This window comes from Gavialis gangeticus, unplaced genomic scaffold (genome assembly GCF_001723915.1).
Source record: "Gavialis gangeticus isolate Ggan-Ray unplaced genomic scaffold, GavGan_comp1, whole genome shotgun sequence".
NCBI classification, from domain to species: Eukaryota; Metazoa; Chordata; order Crocodylia; family Gavialidae; genus Gavialis; species Gavialis gangeticus.
In genome coordinates, this window is record NW_017729025.1 from 68831006 (window position 1) to 68847502 (window position 16497).

The following is a 16497-nucleotide window of genomic DNA, read 5'->3' on the forward strand; positions in this document are numbered from 1 at the left end:
GAGGTGCAGGTGGCAGAGGGGAGTTAATGAGGGACTCACAGAGCAGGAAGAGGGACCAAACTTGAGCTATATAACTAGGGACAGACATTCAAAAAGCCTGAGCCTGAATTGATTCAATCTGCAGGTTTATCTAACCTGGCTAGGCTGAACATCTCTGTAACTGAACAGACATCCCCTCCGGACTGAGAAAATGTAGGCATATGCCTGGAGTCGCTCAAGCTAGAAGCTAGGGGGTGCTAGAGGAGCCCTCCCTCCCTTCTACAGAGCTGAGCTGAGGGGGGCGTGGCCATTTATCAATTCACAGCAACAAAGTCCTTGTCACAGATCCGGACAAAGCTGCAATCATCCGGCTGAATCAGCAATTCATCTTCCAATGGGCCAGATGCCTGACACTCGCTGCTTCAACAAGAAATACTTGGCAAATCTCTCTTTCTTTGCCTGCACCTCTGCATGGGCTGCGTGCCATCTCTGGTATCTAAAGCCTCGGCTCCTCTTCCCCTTCCGGGAAAATGCTGATCGCACCGACAGTCCTTTATACAATGTTTCTACTGGCTGTTGTCAATCTCCAGTTGTCCACTGCCAGCCAGGAAGACTTAATTGGCAATTAAGCCTTTTGTTATTTCAATCTGATTAAACACCTCATTGCTGTCAGCAAGTAATGGATACTTCACCAAAGTCCATAGTGGGTATTTAGTGTCCTGGATGGGCAAACAGTCAATATGTCACCCAGTTCCATGGGTCAGACAGAAAGTTCTGAACAAAATAGGTGCTTTTCCTGGGTGTTCCTGTAAGAGGGACAGTGTCTATAATCACCATGGTTACACAACCCATTAAGAAAACAAAGCCTCTCTTCATTAAGTAATGGAGCTCATCTGAAACAGCTCCTCTAAGGAAGGACATTAAGCTACCTGTCGATAAGCTCCAAAAAGCCTGTTTGCCTTTCTCATCTCCCACAGCATGGATTGTAGCCAGTATGTGGTCTGTTAGCTAATGCTGAGGTATTTGCGTAAGGCATAGGGAGGGGTGGGGGGAATAATCCCAGTTTAGCATGGAGAAGCCAGGCAGGCCATCTGTCCCTGCAAGTTTCTGTTGGAGCTGTAGCCAGGGAGCAGAGGGGAGGGACCAGCTCTGCTGTGGAGCAGAGAGCCCCACCCAGACTAGGCAGCATTCCAGGATGCTGAGGGAGTCTATTTTATCTTAAACAAACAAGGGGTCTGAGACAGACATTGCATAAACCAGTTTGACCCAAATCAGTTAAGTCTGATACTACATTCAACCAGGTTTATCTCAAACCAGTTTCAGCCATTTTTAAACTGGTTTACGTGCACTGAACATCTGTTCTGTTACAGATTTAAACCAGTTTCTGATCACTTAAACTGGTTTATGTGTAATGTCTATCTCTAGTCTATAAGCCCAGAGCCTGAACTGGTCAGTTAGTCTTACACTGGCAACCAGGAAGTGAGGAGCTCCTGCCTGTAGGGCAGCAGGGATCCTGTAGGGACCTGGAGTTAGTTAAACATCACTGGATTTTACAGGCAAGAGGCCTTTGTTTATGTTGAATTCCTAGGGTTTTGAAGTATCTATCAGAGGGTTGTGGCAGGTTCAAGGCCTATTTAGAGAACCAGTGACTCAGGAGTCCATAGACTGAGACTCCTGGGCCCCAGCCCAGGAAAAGGCTGAGACCTAGAACAGAAGGGTCTATGAGCCCAGGGAAGGGCTGAAACCTAGACCAGAGGATCCACAAACCCAGGGAGGGGTTTGGACCTGGACCAGAGGGTCCATGAACCCAGGGAAAGGTCTGAGACCCAGATCAGAGGATCCAAAAGCCCAGAGGAGGGGCTGCATGTGGGATCAGGGGTCCAAGAGTTCCGAGGGAGATGGTGTAAGGCAACAGGGGGTCTGAGAGCCGAAGAGGGATGACTGTATACAAGAGTTAACATTTGTGAGGCTTGGGGTGTGGTATAGAGGAGGAAAAGGCTACTGTGGCCTATTCAGGCTGAGAGGAAACTATGAGGCCTGAAGGCTGGATTGAGGCAAGTGGGGTCTCATGAGAGACCCAGTGGAAATTATTCAGATTAAGACTCACTCTAAGGCCTGTTGGTAGCCTCCCTTATTCAACCTATAATATTAAGAACAAGGCGTGGTACGAAAGCAATCTTGGGAGAGCAACATTAACATCTGAGCTGGGCAGCAGCTGCAAGCCCACTACTGGGCATCACATAGTGTTACCATATTTCCAGTTCTAAAAAAGAGGATATTTTTCGGGGGGACCCCTCACTCCCAACCTACAGCCCCTTGAACCTGCCAGTACCCTTCATGCCTGACCTGCAGCCCCCTGTCCCTGCTGCTGCTCCTTACTCCAGACCTGCAGACCCCTGGCTCTGCCAGTGCCTCTCACTCCCAATTAGGACTGTGTGAAATTTTGCTGGATGTTTCATCTGGATGCTGTTTTGACTCATTTCAAGCTTGAAACAGCAAGATTGAAATTAAATGCAAGGCTTTGAAACAGCCTCAAAACAAAATAAGGGCACTCAAAACATTTTAAAAATTTCAAAACATTTTGCATTTCGAAGCTGGGCTTGCTTGCAGGGAAACAGAAACTAAGGAGAGGGAGGGGGAAGAGTGGGGAAGGACTACTCTGATATTGACTGTGTAGCTGGCTAGTGACTGTGATCCTCCCTCATGTCCCTTCCAATCCCAGTGCTCTGGGGGAGATATGGAAAAACAGCTGCACCTTAACATACACACACAGTCACATGTCACAAGTTTTGCTTGTCAGAAGCTTGAGGTGCAATTTTCCAGAAACCCCTGCAACTATCTCCTTGAAACTTGGCAGGCTTCATGGCATCCAAAGGAGATACCAGCTTTGTAAGTTTCATCTGAACCAGGCAAGAAATGACAAAGTATAGGAAGTTTGATTATCAGGACTGAGAGACTGGAGACAAAAGTGGTTTTCTGCTGAGAAATGTGCCCCCACAGGTAGTTGGGTATTCTTGTCTGTTATACATTCTGGTGCACAGTTTGTAGGGGTACTGGAGATATGTTAGCAGGTTTTGCATTTCTTGTCATGGCATGGTCTGGATCCATTCCGTGTGTTTTGGGCTTTAGGAAGTTGGCTTCTGGTGATGAGGTTAGTGAGGTTTGGTGTTTGTTTGAATTTACAAACCACTTTTCACAGACAGGCCTATGAATTACACTTCATCAACCTCCTAGATACAGAAACTCATTGACTCAGTATAGACATTGAATTCATGACACACTACAACCTGCCTGACATTTGACTCCCCAGGTAGCAGGTATCTCTCCACTTTTACCGGCTGCATCCCCCTTCCACCCTTGCCTGTCTGTCACCTCCTGATGCCTCAATTAACATTTTCACTGACTGGTTTTTTTGCCTGCATTGCATGCCAGCCTCTGGCTTCTTTACTATTTCTTCCATCCAGGAAGAACACACACAGCAACTGCAGATGCTTCCTCATCCTGATGAAGGGTTTTTAAACCTGAAAGCTTGCAAAGAAGAATCTCTCCAACTATTCAGTTGATCTAATAAAAGATATCAGATTGACCCTAAGAACCTTGTCTGGTCCTTAGACCAACACGGCTACATCCTACACCTTTTAACACACACAAGTGACATGAGTTTTGCTTTCAGCAGTTTGAGGTGCAGTTTCACAGAAACCCCTGCACCACACTGCCTAAAACCTGGCAGGCCTCATGTGGGTGGCCATTTAATGCCCCGATCTCACAGTTGGAGGCAGCAGTTTAGTTTCTCACCAGCCAGCAGGGGAGGAACATCTCCCTGCTGAGCTTCCATGCCAGGAAGAACTTGGAGGTATAAGGGCTGGGGCTATATGGTGAGGAGGAGGCCCTACATCTATCATCCTGGGCTTGACCTAAAACTGCACCCTGCCAGGGTAGGGAGGCCTGGGTAGGACTGCCGGTGACACAGCAGCCCCAGGAAATGCCAGGGCCATGAACCTCCCTGGTGAAAGGTGGGTAGGAGACACATGATAACCGTCAGCCACCGCACAGTCATGGCTGGGGAAAGCCCAGATCTTGGAGAGGCCTGAGGCTTAGTGGCTGCAGTGGACTTGCGAGGGTGAGAGCAGGGACTACCATCCCTGCAATTTTCATCCTGCTGTGCCTTAACATAGACACAAAGTCACACATGACATGTTGCTTTGAACAATTTGAGGTGCAGTTTCCCATAAACCCCTGCACCTATCTCTGTGAAGCTTGGCAGGGTTCATGGCCTCACAAGGGTCTAGCATCCCTGCAAGTTTTGTCTGACTCAGGTAATAAGTGACAAAGGTATAGGCAGTTTTGTGATCCCCCATTATAGCCTATGGCTGAAACACCAAAATAACATCAAAATTCTGAAACAGTTTCAAAACAGTTTCAGATTAAACGAAACAAGACAGTGACCCAAAACACTGAAATGAATCACTGTCCCTCCAAAACTCCAAATCTGAACCTAAACGAAACACAGTTATTTCACACAGCCCTATGACACACCAAAATGAAACAGTGTTCCTCTGAAACGCCGTATCCAAAACCAAAACAAAACACAGTTGTTTCGCACAGCCCTAGCAGATATCTGTCAGCAAGGCAGAGGGGAGGAGGGAAGCAGCCTGCAGGTCTCTGCAGAGCTGCAACCAGAGAGCAGGGGGTGGGTCCAGCCCTGCTTTCGAGCAGAGAGCCCTGCCCAGCCCAGAGAATATGCTGGGATGTTGGGGGAGTCTGGTTGATCTTCAACCAGCAAGTGCCCTGGGACAGAAGTTGCATAAACCAGTTGGACATAAACTAGTTTGACCCAAATCAGTTAAGTCTGATACTATATTCAACCAGGTTTATTTCAAACTGGTTTCAGCCATTTTCAAATATGGTTTATGTATACTGAACATCTGTTCTTTTACAGGTTTAAATCAGTTTCTGATCACTTAAATCGGGGAGCATGGGAATTAGGGGTACAGCCTATGAATCATAACTTCCTAGACTTTAGATGCTGGGTGCTGCAAGTGAGAAAGAAACAGTGTAAAATGCCTTGGTTATACCCTGTCATTCTGCCTTTCAGCATCTACTCTCTGCCACTGTGACACCGGATACTGGGAAAGAAGGACCTGTGGTCTGACCTATTACATTACAATTGTTATATTCTTAAGTAACCCCCAGGTCCTTCTCTGCAGTAGTGAAACCTAAGCAATCATTTTACAGTCTGAATATATGCATGCAATTTTCCCATTCCAAGTGCAGAACTTTGTGTTTATCCTTGTTGAATTTCATATAGTTTATTGTGGACCGTTTTTCCAGCCTATCCAGGTTGTTCTGGATCCTAGCTCTACTTTCTAGACTGTCTGCAACTCCTTGGAAGGGCATATAATAGAGGCTTTAGAAGTTTTTGAACCACTGAGGGCCTTGTTACATGGTAATTTTAGGTGACTTCTGGAGCTTTTAACCTCTGGATTGGCTGCACATTATTACCTTTTAAGTGGGTTTAAGCACTCATTATTCATCTTCAATTTATACCACTACAGGACAAGATTATTTTTAATCAACCTAATTTTGCTCCTGTTCTATTAAGGTGTAGCCACTCAAGACAGCTATTCCACCCAAGTTGAAGTCCTCCAACATCCCAGAATGCAGCCTCCCTCCCAGCCGGCAGGGAGGCTGCACTACTCACACATGCCTTTCAAGCAGGGCGGGAACAGGAAGTCCTATACCTGTACCCCCCTCTATCTCCTGGCATGTTTCTGGACCGATAGGCCATAGCAGAACAAGAGAGCTCCAGGACTGTGGTGCTGGCTCTGCCCAGCAGGAGCAGTGAGTATATTACAAAATTTAAATGGAGTTTTTATAAAATGCTATATTTTATAAAAGCAGTGGGTCCATAACAGATTTCTGAATGCTTAGAGCCAGGGACTGAGCAAGTCAGCTCCAAATGTAACGAGGAATTCTAGGTGGATTCTTTTAAACTTGATAATCAGTCCACTGCCACCTGATATACCTCGCATGCAGCATTTTGATGTCATATTTGCATTAATGAGGATCAGAGCCAAACTTGCACCTATTCCTGTTCTTTGATTGTGGCCTCGTTTTCCAAAATTGTAACAAAAAATTCATAGGCATAGTCTATGAATACAGAGCAGCATTGTGATCAAATAGTAGTGATCATAAAACGTGTGGAATTTCAAAATGAGCAGGTTGCTGCCAATAATTATACAGAGAAATAACTTGCCTACAGTCAAAATCACAGACAAGATGAAATCTCATTTCTTAAACTAGATTTATGGATTTGCAGAAGCAGCTCAACAAAACTCTTGTTGCTAAAGCTATTTTGCTTGCTTGATATCACATTCCCCCATATTCTTTTGCATTTGAAAAGTGAATGTCTCTGACCACAGCAAATATTTTTCTTTGAATTCTGGTTTTTTAAAATTGAATGTGCACTGGTCCATACTATTTTGTGAGAATGATAAGAAAAAGGGAAATGAATGATGGTCACAAAAATATATATAACTGTTTCATTCATATTTGTTTTAAAAAGTTATCTTGGTCTAATGAGGGAAAACAGTTGCTTTCAGAATGTATCACTCAGGGTGGGAGAAATTAAAGACACAACTAACAGCAACAAAACTGGTATTCATGTTTTTATTAATTGTCAGAAGATTTCAATTCAGGTCATTTGTGTCATAAAATCATGTATTATTTTTTATTTCCTGCCAAGTGTTCCCAAAATTTTGTCAGCTAATTAAGAACTGTGTCTTTTCTTCTTCTTTTTCTATAACTTATGTGCCAGCTATGTCAGTCTTCTCAACTTCAGTTCTTATTAAGTGAGACATCAGTTGGCTACACATTTTAATTTCAGCAATGATTTGCCCCATCCACAGTCCTGGAGCAATCTTGCTCTGCTATGGCCTAGTGGAGTCCAACGTCCTAACTGGTAACACAAATTGTGTTGTGGAATTTTTACTTCATTCATACTTGGAGTGGTTTCTGCAACCTAAAACGTTGTATATATGACACAGTCAAGGAGATTGTGGAGGATTAGGGCAATATTTCTGTAGAATCAACATTAAGTTCATAGAGGCACAATGAAACACAGTGCCTTAAGATGGAAACCATGGATCTTATTCATGACTATATTGCAGCACTTGCATATTGGTGAAACTCCCCTGAAATCTAATCTAAACTGGAGAATAAGGCCCTATAAATCTAGACAGTTTAATTCTGATCTCCTTGAATTAGTTTTTCTTAGGAGAAATTTTACTACTTTTGGTAAAGTTACTTGCGATTTATACCCATGTAAATAAGATCAGAAATAAATTCTATAACTTTAAACTATTGTACATCGGGTCTCCATATGATACACTAAGGTACAGACGTACAGTGTAACTCCATTATTTCACTACTTTACAACTGAAGAAATGTAAAAAAGAAAAGAAGAAATGAAGTATTAAATGTTCCCATAGGTATTAGGCAAGACTTAATATACATTACAATGTCTGGAATAATGGCTGAGTTGTATAACAAATTAAACATCTCATTTTTAAAAGTGACCTATATTTAGCAGTTCTGACTGTAATACCAGTTTGCATAATACAGTTCAGGCCAACAATACATAAGATTAAAGAACCAGGACCAATTAGACACTGTTGCTGGTGTATACTTAATTCTCCAAAGCCAAACTGAGTGTATAACGACAAACACATTATTGGGAAGAGATTCTAGTGTCTTTAAATATTCAGAACATATGTGATATAAAATTCTTTTTACATAATATTTCTCATGTCTGGAATTATCCAGAAGCATATGGGATGAAATCATGGCCCTACTGAAGTGCATAGAAAAATCCACCATAATATACCTTTTATATATTAGACCAAAGGGACAGAGGGGTCAAAGGACATGTATTTAACAATGAGCATTTGGTTTCATGTCTAATCACTGGTAGTATAATTATGATTATTATAGGACATATCAAATCTGAAATATCCTCCATGGTTCTATACTTTTTCAGCCCAAGTTGCATGAGCATAAATAAATTTCCAAGGAAAAGCAGAAAGTCAGGGTCTGGTAGTGGTAGCATAAGAGTAATGTAGTTGCAGTAATACAGAAACTGTGCAAGAGGAAAGGGTTTCCTAGGGTGACATCTTCCACTAGGCAAACTGCACAGCTGAAATAGAAGCAAATAAATCCTCAAATGCAAGATACCCCCTCCTTGACAGTGCAAGTACCCCCCATACTGTGGCAGTGCAACAGCATGTAGCTGTGATGGTTCCAAAATTCTTCATGGGACTGGTAGTGGTCATTTAAATAAATCAGTTGACAGTCGTATCAGATCAGCGTATTGCCTTATCTGCATAAAAGCAAGGAAGATTTTAAGGGGATTTTAAGGGGATTTTAAGGAAAAGATGACTTAGAAGTTAATTCTTTTACTGAAGGCACAAAGAGACCAGTGGAGGCAGATTGGCATACATCTATTATTTTTTAGGAATGGACCAGTGGAGGCAGAACATCCATTATTTTTGTAGGAATGGATGAGACTTGATTCTTCACTTCATTACTGTTTTTGTCTCTTTACATTTTCTCTAAACTTTCTAAATGTAGAAATAGCAGCAGGATCATTCAAGAATTTCAGGAAGAGTTTGAATGGAATTCTGTTTCCTTTTATGTGCCTATATGGAAGTTTTATAGCTGCAAAAGTGACACTTTTGCCACCTATGCACCAGTTACTATTCTATTTTCCATGCTGTGTGAATGCATAAGCTAGGCCACATAGACTGAGCAGTCACACTAGGCACTCATAGTGCATGACTATGTGTGTGTGCCAATTGTATATGTGTATCTGTGTCCTAATCTAAAAAATGCAGCCATTTTTTTTAGCTAGCAGTAGCCAAAGGAGGGTCCTCCCATATTTCAGCTTCAATAGCTGAGTGTTTAAGACACTCACTTAGGAAATCAGAGTTCTAGCCCTCCATTATCCATGGGCAGTTTGAATCATTAAATCTATAACAGAGGTTCCCAACCATGAGGCTGCAGCCCTGTACTGGGCTATGAAGGGTTGAATGCCAGGTAGTGGCATGAGTCCCTGCTCATACTCCTGTGGTTCTCATTACCCCTGTCCACCTGGGTGAACAGCTTCCTCTGCCAGCAATGACATGCAGGGTTAAACCTGGGTGGCAGAAAAGCGCTGGGAGGGAGACACCTGGCTCTGTGTGCCCCAACCCACTGCTCCCACCATGAACATGCCCAGCAAGGAACTGCCCATGCAGCAAGTACCAGGGCCTGCACTGGGCCAGGCAGGAACCCCCAGCCCTGCCTGCAGCTGGGAACAGGAAGATAAGGGTAGGGAAATGCCTGGGATGAGGGACAGGGAGGCGGCTCCACTGCTTGCTTCCAGGAAAGGCAGCGGAGCCCCTTCTTTCCAGGCAACCTGAGCTGGGTCCCCCCCGGGCCACTGCCTGTGCAGCCCCCTCCCTTGCAGGGTCCCATGGTGCCCACAGCTGCAATGCCCAACCTGCACCTGGGTACAAGTTTAAATATTTATATATTTAAATCTGTAAATTAGATTGTTTCTATAGCCGGTCCACCAAAATTATTTGAGTGAGTTTGCCAGGCTGCAGCATAAAAAAGGTTGGGAGCCACTGATCTATAAGACTTCCTAGCACAGCACTATAACTATGGGTTAGGTATTATCCAGTTACCCTCTTTAGTGCTCAGTTTGAAGCTGCCTTCCTGAGTATTGGTGGATCCAAGATTTTGTAAAGAGAGGTGTGGAAGCAATGACCAACACTGAAGGAGTGGTAGCATCCGTGCTCTAAGCTTCCCCTCCCCAGATCCAGGGGCAGGCAGACCACACCATAGAGCAGAAGCTGAGGATTTTCAGATATGATTCATAATCAGGTAGGAATCCCACCCATTCCCTTGCTCTCCATGCTCAGTGGCACCTTTCTTTTCCTTCAGTTTCTCACCTCCCCTGCCCACCACTGCCCCTATCCCCATTGTCCGTCCCTGACTGACTGGGGGTAGCAAAAGCTCTATAGCTGCTCCTGTCCTGCTCAAGCTAGGCTGCAAGGAGATCCCTGCTCATCCAGGGACAGCAGCAGTGGTTCTTCCTCACTGAAAGCCGGCTCCTGGTCTGATAGGGAACATCCCTGTGGGTCAATCCCAGATGCTGGCCTAAAACCTGGGAGGGCTTTCTCCTCCAACACTGTTTTTTCCAAGACTTGTGCTCAGGTATGTATATGTATAGATGGGCACATACCCAGCCAGGTCTGTGATAGGCAGAACCAAAGGGGTAATGAGCAAATTATAAGGAAAAGATTTGCTTCTTGAAAGCATCTAGCAATAGCATATAGTTAATATTAGCTAAGGCAAAGCTTGCAAGATTGTTTCCCGCAGACATATCCTGTCTGTCATAAGCATAACCATAATGTTAAAATTAACTGCCTGTACCAATCATAAGACTAACATGGGCCCCAAGAAGCAGAACTAGAAAACAAAACTGCAAACTTTAGCTGATCTAACAGTTTTTGCTTGAAGGGCAGTAACAATGACAAACCTGACCACAAGGTATAATTAACACATTTCAAAAAATTCCAAAAGGAAGTAATTAAGTGGGTTGAACTTAGGCGAGCAAAAATGCTAATCTCGGACCCCAAAGTGATGTACTGTAGTTTGCTTATTGGGTAAACCCAAGTTTAGGCAGTAACCTTTTATAATATTTTCTAACACCTTTTAACCCCATAGGGTAACAGCTGTAGGATAAGATTGTGGGTGGCTCTAAAGCCAGCAGATTAGCATAGGACAAGATATAAAGGAACACGCACGTCAGGTAACCAGTAGGAAGGACGGAACAGAATGGTCATTGCTGTTCCACGCCTGGACTCCAGACTCCCAATGTGAGCAAGGACCAGATCCTGACTCACGGACCTTCCCCAGTGCTCCCTCTGACAGCGTCGATTGGGGAAGCCCGACTTCACTGAATCAACTTGACGTGAGGGACTATCGATAAGTTGCCAACCAAGTGGGAACTCTTTGTCAATTTGTCTGTCTGTTTTTATTATCACTGCCAATTTTTAACTTTCATTGCTATATTGTCTGTTTATTAGTTTAACCTTCTTATTAACTGTTATATGTGTAAACCATATTTTGCTATTAAAACATATTTTTGTTGCTATTTTTTTGCTATAAGTATAATTTATCTTTACTGTTATAAGTGAAACTTGTCTTTGCTTCACTCCCAACTCCACTTCCTTGATCCTGAACCAAACAGCCCAATGGCTGATACATTTGCAGCACCCAGTTGGCCTGCAACCAAATTGATTTACTCACAGTGCCTAGTTGGCCTGTGACACAAGCCATAGCCTACTGCATGTTCTCAGCAAACATACTTCAAAATATTATAAAAAGTATATTTATATTGAAAATAATGGAAAACCGGGGTCAGCAAACTTTTATAAATGGGGGGTGGGGGGGTACACTGCAGCTGTGTGTTGCAGATTCCTGGCTACTGCCCCAGCTATGCCTGCTCTATGCTGAGGGCTGCTTTCAATCCATGCCAATGCAACCTGAAACAGCCACCAACAACCATGGCAAACAGCAGCTTGGAGTGGCAAATTTAGCAGCAATGGTTGCAGTGGTTGTACAGGGATGTACAGGCAAGGGCAAGAAAGAGCTGTCCACACAGATCAGGAGTGTGTGAGGCAGCAGCAGAAGATCAGCCTGCCATTAATAAAATACAGAATGCAGATCACACGCCAGATTAGATGGCTGGGTGGCAGCATGGGATCAGTGTGCTGTTAGTAAAACACAGTCCAGATCAAATCTTCACAGGCTGGATCCAATCTCTTCATTGCCAACCTCTGATGTAAACCAGAAGTCAAGCTAATCTAGCAAACAAGAAAAGCAGAAGACTAGACTAAATGAAACCACAACATAATGGAAGGGCAAAAAGCACAGAGAAAATACAGGAGGATGTAGTATATGTTCATCTTGAATTCTACATTTGATCACAGAGCTCTTGGAAAAATAATGCTTGTATTTCTAGTTTAATACACAAGCAGAAAGGGAGTGGAAGAGAGGCAGGGTGACGGGAATGGTACACATCGTATCAAGTTAAGAATGCTGAATGTCTGCTGTGTGATTGTAGGGACTTTTCAAAATCCCAAAGCATCACAAGATTTTGAAGATTCTCTGAAGAACTTAAACATGGTTTACTTAATTGGGCTGGAATCTTGGCTCCAATGAAGTCAGTGGCAAAATTCCCACTGATTTCAAAGGGGCTCTGATTTCAGAGCTAGAGCAGACTACAGCTGATGTTTACCCACAAATATAACTTTCCCATTACTGATCTACTATTAGTTCTACGAGAGGTATAAGTGTTGGAAGTGTAAGAATACCTATGAAGATGATTTTCCTATAAAGTTATTCTCTTTTACCTTGTGTTGTCAAAGCAACTCAACCTCTAGTATAGACCAACCCCGCCTTGTGCTAGCATCTGTATAAACACAGCATGAACAGATGATGTCCATCACTTAGAACTTCCTGTCTATGTAGCAAATAGATTACTATCCAAGAAGAAGCACCCATTACCTGTAAACCGCATTTACAGTTCCACTGATTTCATCTAGAATTGGTTAAATTACATGAGGGTTGTTTCAGTCCTAAAACATAAAATTTAATTTACTGTCCCTTCTCTTGTAAACTGTATTAATATAAGTAAAAAAAAAAAAATCTGCATAAACTTCTGAATTAATAACCTTATGGGAAAATTAGTTGTTGATTATTTGATGTTTTTCCTCTTTTCTTATTGTATGTAAATATGTTTCACCTCCAGTTAACCATAGATTTTTTTGTTTAAACTTATGTAACTGTCTTAACAGAAACATTAACACGTGCATATTATGAATTTGGTTGGTCTTTTCAACTTTGGTTTTCATTTGTGTAACATTCTGGTTTCCTACTACTGGGGGAAAAGTTCCTTATATAATAAATTAAGGCTCCACATTTTGTGATGAATATTCAACACCATTTCATGATTTACATGAAAGCCTATGGATCTTAATTATTTGAAAAAAATAATGAAACCATTTAAACATGTAAATGATTTAAAATGAACTAATTTCAGATAATTAAATAATTTAGACTAATTTCTGGAGTCATGGCACAAAGTAATTTGCTTGAGGAAAAAACACACTAACTACCGTATTGAGAAAAATAATAGATGCAGAGGCTGTTATCTTTGAAACAGAATTTTCAATGTAGTGTTAAAAGTATACTGTATCTATGTTCTTATTAAATCCCATGGATTTACAGCCTTATTAGTTACTTTAACTGCATTATAAAGCAATATATTTGTATTATGTCCTGGCACCTTTTGGATGTTTTCATCAAATATCATAGACTCATAGAAAACTTGGGTTGGAAGGGACATAAGGAGTCATCTAGCTCAACCGTTTGCTCAAAATAAGACCAGCCCCAACTAGATCATCCCAACCAAAGCTTTGTCTAGCCAGGTATTAAAATCCTCCAAGGATGGGGAGTTCACAACCTATCTAGGTAACCTGTTCCAGTGGTTTACTACCTTCCTACTGAGAATTTTTTTTCCTAATATCTAACCAAAACTTTCCTTACTGTCCCTGGGATGGAAAGGGAGAGGTGAAGGGAGATGGTGCCCAGGCAGCCTGGGTTGCAGGCAGTGGTGCCAGTGATGCGGAGCCAGAGGACCCCATAGAAAGACACCCATGTCACCTGGCGAGAAACAACCTGTAATATACTTACAGGCTCGGCAGTGCTACACTTACCAGCACCACAACCAAAAGAGACCTGGGGGTCTTGATAGACCATATAGTGAACATGAGTCACCAATGCAATGCTGTAGCTGGAAAAGCAAACACAACACTGTCATGTATCTACCAATGCATCTCAGACAAGACTAAAGATGTCATCCTCACACTTTACTCGGCCTTGGTGAGGCTGCAACTGGAGTACTGCGTCTAGTTCTGGACATAACATTTCAGGAGGGATGTGGAGAAGCCTGAGAGAGTCCAAAGGAGGGCTACACATATGGTTAGAGGTATGGAGAGTAGGCCATACGCTGAGAGACATAGGCCTGTTCAGCCTGGAGAAGAGAAGCCTCAGAGGGGACTTGGTGGCAGCCTATAAATATATAAAGGGTGCATATTAGGGAATGGGAGAAAATTTGTTCAATAGGGCTCCCCATGGGAAAACTAGGACTAATGCTCATAAATTGCTAGAAGACCACTTTAGATTAGACATAAGGAAAAACTTCTTTACAGCTTGAGTGTCCAGGGTCTGGAATAGATTCCCACAGAAGTGGTACTATCACCTACTCTGGATATCTTCAAAAAATGCCTGGATGCCCACCTTGCTGGGGTCATCAGACCCCAGCAGTCTTTCCTGCCCAGGTGCGGGGGTGGGGCTGGACCTGATGATCTCAAAAGGTCCCTTCCAGCCCCTGACAACATCTATCAAACTAAGGAGATGCAAGGGAACACACTATCAAGTTGCATTATTACTAGGGATAACAAATGATTAAAGAATTAACTGCAATTAATTATGAGATTTAAAAATATAGTCATAATCGTGATTTTAATTACACAGTTAAACAATAGCACCCCAACCGCCTGGAACCCGGGCACCCTGTGGTTCCTCCCTGCCACCACCAACAGCATACAGCCCCAGCCCCAACCCCAGCCTGCCCACACCTGCTTCACACTCCCTCTGGCTGGAGCAGACCAGCCAGAACCCACACACACAGCCCCAACCCCGGCCCACTCTGTGCCTGCTCCAGACTTATCTGCCTATGCTGAGGAGCAGTGGCAGTGGCCATGGGAAAAGCATCCCCTCTCTCTCACCACTGCCAGGCCCTTCTTGTTCTTGCTACATCTGCCTGGAGCTTGTACCTGGGCTGCTCTACCCTGCTGGGTGGCCCAGAGGCAGCAGTGATGGTGGTGGAGAGCTGCTGCAGGGCAGCCTGGACACAGACTCTAGGCAGCTATAGCAAGAAGGGCCTGGCAGCAGTGGAGGGGAAGGGCCTCTTTTCCCCTGTGCTGAGCAGCAGCTTCTGTCCGACCACCACCAGCCCTATTTTGCCCACACCTGGTCAAAACAGGCGCTATTAACACTCATTTAAAAAAGAATGTGTTAATTTGTTTTTGCATTCATCACACCTGTTAAATGAGATTAGCTGACAGCCCTAATTATTACAAATTCATTTTGGAAAAGAAGAATATTACAAAGGTGGTCTAAGGCAGAGATAAAAGCAAGATCATCTCTCATTACTTTCCATCATCAAGAGCTGCGACCTTTCAAGAACAGATATGAGCAGAATTATTTTAGTGTTGGAACCAAAACCTTATTCCAGATTCAGATCCAAGACTCTAATGCAACCACTCCCCTATGCACCTACACTGAAATTTTGTATCTAAGGCTTTATACTTTTTCTACATGGAAGTGATTTTTGAATGGAGCCCAACCAATTGTATAAACTTCAAAGTAAAAATGTATTTTTTCTATAAAAGGCTCTTTTCCATCAGAATAAAATATGCTATTCTCTTTTCCATTCCTTGGCTAATTCTGCTATAGTTAACTTATATTATACAAGAATATTATAGTACAGATTTCTGTAGCTTGTGCTAACAAAGATAAATGAAAGCAGGGATTGCAATAAAACTTTGCAAACAATTCCATTATAGCTTGTCAACTACACACACAATCTCAGCTGTAAGTCTTTTCATTTGTGTGTCAATTTTCTCAATGTCACTGACTAAAAATATGGACTTCTGAATGTAATCTCAAAACAAAAGACTAAAATGACTATTCTAGCTTGAAGCTTTTAACTATGTCTTCAGCACTGACATTTTCCCCCCTCTTTCATACTCTATTCTATAACAAAAGCACTACATGAACAAATAACAATTGAGAAGTAATAGAAATTTACTAAAAAATACAAAGTATCAAACATTCACTCACCCATTTTCTTTCCTTCTTTCATATGGTTTCATGCTTTGTTCAAGAAAACCATGTACCCAAATATTTTCTCAAGTTTATGAAATCACTTCAACTATACCCAGGATCTTTGTGTGTTGTATTTATATCCACAGATAAATTCAAGCATTTTTCTGTCTTAAATATTTATAAGAAGTGAAATTTAAGTATATATTCATAAATTAGTTGTGAAAAACTTAAAATATGTGCATATACATTTATTTATTCAGGAAGCATCATGAGACATGTAACAAAGTTGCAGCTAATCTGCTCCAGATTTTTGGCACTCTCTCCCAAACCTAAGTCACTAATCAGAAACTCTCACTTTTTATTATAGTCTATAGAATACATTCCCTGATACTTTTTACTAAAATGTTTTTCACTACAACATTTGAAGGAAAAAAAACAAATGATTTTACATGGTTGCACTTTCTTTGAGTTTTTAGGATTATAGAATTATCCCTAATGTCTTCCCCACTCTGAGTG

The 16497-nt window shown here is 42.4% G+C and overlaps 1 long non-coding RNA gene across 1 annotated transcript in view; it reads right to left on the reverse strand.

Moving 5' to 3' along the window:
- Positions 1 to 16208, reverse strand: part of LOC109298696 — a 67014-nt gene extending 50806 nt beyond the window's left edge. Inside the window, exon 1 of the long non-coding RNA XR_002097681.1 lies at positions 15997 to 16208. This is a non-coding gene — a long non-coding RNA (uncharacterized LOC109298696). The remainder of the gene's footprint in view (positions 1 to 15996) is intronic.
- Positions 16209 to 16497: the final 289 nt, after the last annotated feature.